This window comes from Nematolebias whitei, chromosome 3 (assembly GCF_014905685.2).
Source record: "Nematolebias whitei isolate Nwh7 chromosome 3, NemWhi1, whole genome shotgun sequence".
NCBI lineage: Eukaryota > Metazoa > Chordata > Actinopteri > Cyprinodontiformes > Rivulidae > Nematolebias > Nematolebias whitei.
In genome coordinates, this window is record NC_056500.1 from 43,217,346 (window position 1) to 43,221,925 (window position 4,580).

Below are 4,580 nucleotides of genomic sequence, written 5' to 3' on the forward strand. Positions count from 1 at the left end.
TTGCAAATTGTGAGTAACAGAGCAGATGTGCAGGACACAGACAGTAAAAAACTGGTCTTTTTTACTTTCATATTTACCATTATTTAAAATGTACACAGTTGGACAAGCATTCCAGCGAGAACATTAAGAATATGTTTACAATTGTTTTATTAGCTATATAAAGTCAAGCACATCAACCATAGTTTCAAAATGAATGTTTTTAATGCTTTACTTTAGTTGTTCTGCCTCAATTTCAGATAAATATTTTGACCTTTGGGCCTGGTCTGGAAGTTGTACATTGAAAACCAAAACTGGTTCTATAAACTTCTGCAAAGAGTGAACATGCTTTGTTATCAACCACCATCAAAACCTTAATATATGGACTTTTTTAATACATGTGGCACATTTTGATGTAGCTGGAACTTTTTATTTGACGTATGTTGGAAAAATTCTCTCATTCTCTGAAGTTGTTTACTCTAAAGAACCACAACTTACAGCAGCTGAGTATTATATCTGGCATTTTAATTGCAATGTCAGATTTCAGCACATGTGACATACATAACATATTTATAAACATACATAGATGTATTCGCATGAAAACGAGTCACAGAAATTAGCTGCGAGCCGTGCTATCTGCTCGCTTTTATCAGTTCAGAAGAGTTCATCAAAGTTCAGCAGCTGTTCTTGAAGCCAACTGCAGCCTTCTTTCACACAGCACTCTTTGTTTCCACAACATATGGTTCATGGGCATCTAAGAGACACCACACAGCTTGAGATAAAATGGCGTTTTGAGAGACATTTGGGTTGTTTTGGGACATAACCAACCTTCTTGTTCTTAAGGCAGAGGGGAACAATGTTCTCAGCCACAATAATAAAAGCATCCATAAACTTTGACAAAAAATCTTGGACCGTATTATCATTTGAATGGACATATGGCAAATGTAATGGTGGTGGTGGTGGTGGTGGGGGTTAAAAGTTTCTGTGCATTTTTTAAAACTCTCCTGTAGCTCAGCAATAATGCCTTTCACCTTGTCAAAGTATTTCTCCTATGTTCTGAATAGCTTGGGGAAGAATTAGTATAGGGAGAATGTTTTAAGTCAATTTGATCTCACATTAGGGAATAAAATACTGTGGGGAGTGGTGGGAAGAGGCCACTGGTTCCCAGACTGACAAAATCAAATGTGGGTGGGTCTTCATATGTTGAACTGAATGAGACAGTTCATATCGATCTACTTAAAACAGCAAACTACATCAATAATTTCTACTTAGGAAAAGTAACTAGAATCAGATGAGCTGCCCCCAGTGGGTGATAAACTGTCCCATGAAATCATTAAAAATCAAATAATGAAGGATAAAATACTGTCAGTTTTTGGAAGCTTGCCAATTACCATTGGAATACTTCTTAAGCTCTCAGCTAACTTCATAGATAAATGTCGTATTTGAATTTTTGTTTTAATAAATGGATTTATCCAGATTTGTGGGAAAAATCAAAAGTTTTTCCAATGTCTAAAATTCCCAGAGAACCACTGCAAGATCAAGATAGCTGGTCCATACGCATCTTTCCTGCCTTGAGTAAGATGTTGGATGGAGTGGTTAAACAAATTCAACACTGTATTCAGTCAGATGTTCAGCATGCTTATGAAGAAGGTTACTCTCCATGTTCAGCACCGGCAGCTCTTACTGATGACTGGTTGAAGCAGACTGATAAAAAACGATTTGTAGTTTTTGTGTTTCTTTATTTCAGTTCTGCCTTTGATATTGTTCATCATGAGCTTTTACTTATGAAGCTCTCAGCTTATGGTTTAAAAATCAGTCATCGACTTCATGAGTTTAATGGTAACTGTTCAAACTTTGTGACTCTTGCATGTGGAATTCCACAAGGCAGCTGCTTAGGCCCTCTGCTTTATAGCATTTTTTATAAATGACAGTCAAAATTAATTACATAAGGCATTCATAACTGTATATGCAAATGATACAACTACAAACCAGATTCCAAAAAAGTTCGGACACTAAACAAATTGTGAATAAAAACTGAATGCAATGATGTGGAGATGGCAAATGTCAATATTTTATTTGTAATATAACATAGATGACAGATCAAAAGTTTAATCTGAGTAAATGTAACATTTTAAAGGAAAAATATGTTGATTCAAAATTTCACAGTGTCAACAAATCCCAAAGAAGTTGGGACAAGTAGCAATAAGTGGCTGGAAAAAGGAAATTGAGCATATAACGAACAGCTGGAAGACCAGTTAACACTAATTAGGTCAATTGACAACATGATTGGTTATAAAAAGAGCTTCTCAGTGTGTCAGTGTCTCTCAGAAGCCAAGATGGTAAGAGGATCACCAATTCCACCATTGTTGCGCAGAAAGATAGTGCAGCAATACCAGAATGGTGTTACCCAGCGTAAAATAGCAAAGACTTTTAAGTTATCATCATCAACCGTGCATAACATCATCAAAAGATTCAGAGAATCTGGAACAATCGCTGTGCGTAAGGGTCAAGGCCGTAAAACTCTACTGGATGCTTGTGATCTCCGCGCCCTTAAACGTCACTGCACCTCAAACAGGAATGCCACTGTCAAGGAAATAACAGAATGGGCTCAGGAATACTTCCAGAAAGCATTGTCAGTGAACACAATCCACCGTGCCATCCATCGTTGCCAGCTGAAACTCTACAGTGCAAAGAGGAAGCCATTTCTAAGCAAGCCCAGACGTTTGCACTGGGCCAGGGGTTATTTAAAATGGAGTGTGGCAAAATGGAAGACTGTTCTGTGGTCAGATGAGTCACGATTTGAAGTTCTTTATGGAACACTGGGACACCATGTCATCCGGACCAGAGAGGACAAGGATAGCCCAAGTTGTTATCAATGCTCCGTTCAGAAGCCTGCATCACTGATGGTATGGGGTTGCATGAGTGCTTGTGGCATGGGCAGCTTGCATGTCTGGAAAGGCACCAATAATGCAGAGAACTATGTTCAGGTTCTAGAACAACATATGCTCCCATCTAGATGTCATCTCTTTCAGGGAAGACCCTGCATTTTTCAACACGATAATGCCAGACCACATTCTGCAGCAATCACAACGTCATGGCTACGTAGGAGAAGGATCCGGGTACTGAAATGGCCAGCCTGCAGTCCAGATCTTTCACCTATAGAGAACATTTGGTGCATCATAAAGAGGAAGGTGCGACAAAGAAGGCCCAAGACGATTGAAAAGTTAGAGGTCTGTATTAGACATGAATGGGAGAGCATTCATATTTCTAAACTTGAGAAACTGGTCTCCTCTGTCCCCAGACGTCTGTTGAGTGTTGTAAGAAGAAGGGGGGATGCCACACAGTGGTATAAATGGACTTGTTCCAACTTTTTTGGGATTTGCTGACGCCATGAAATTTGGAAACAACAGATTTTTCCCTTAAAGTGATACATTCTCTCAGTTTAAACTTTTGATCTGTGATTTGTGTTCTATTCTGAATAAAATATTAGATGTTGGCACCTCCACATCATTGCATTCAGTTTTTATTCACAATTTGTTTAGTGTCCCAACTTTTTTGGAATCCGGTTTGTATATATGTATCTTCTGATAGTTTGGATTGGGTAAAAAAGGTGCTACAATAAAAACTATTAGGGGAATGGTGGTGCAGAGGTTAGAGAATCTGGGTCTGGAAGCAAGCCGTTAAACAGCGTTGGACACAAAGACCCTTGTCCCACACTTCAAAAGAGCAGGTAAGATACATAAAATCTTGTAATCTCTGCCTGGTGAGGCTGTTTAAGTAATTATAAAATATGATAAGTCAAATAAAGAAAAATTGAGCTACTGTAATTTATATTTGCAAAGATCACATTTTCTTCACTTAATTTCAATTGTAAATCTCTTGTTTTTGATAAATTATTTTTTTCCAAAAGAAAGGCCAACAAATTGTAATTTATAGTCACGGTAACCCTATTTTGACTCGTGAACTGTCTTCTTTCACTTTTAGGTTACACAAGGCTCTGGACTGGTTAAGCTGTGGAGAGATGAGGTGGAACACCAGACCAGCAATGATCCAGTCTGTAAATTATGCACTGAAGTCTGGTAAGATGCACGACATCATGCTTCGCCGAAACAAGCTTGTTACCTCAACCGCATAGACTGAACTTTTTGAGAACGTCGTCCAATGTATAATAATGCCTTTAAACATTTGTATTTGTTCTCTTGCTTGGCACATTATTTTTCTTTTTTCTTTTTTGTTTGTTTGTTTAAACAATTTAAAACATGAAAGTAATGTCACTGTTAAAAGGAAACAATTGCTCAATAAATTAGTAAAATGCAACTTGTTATGTTTGGGTTCTTTCATCTAAGGTAGACATGGTGTGACCCATGTACTGGTTTTGATTTTTTGTTTTGACTGTAAATGACCTTCAAAAGAGCTAGAAACAGGGACTCAGCAGATGATCCTCCGTAGAAAAATTATATGGACTACAGGCCGTGTATTATTCGTTTTATGACATTTAGTAAAGGTTTTTGTTTGGATTAAGGCAATAAATGTCTCTATTTCATCACAGATGAACTTTTCCTGTTGCCATATCTTTTGAAATAAAACTGCACAACACAAAGTAA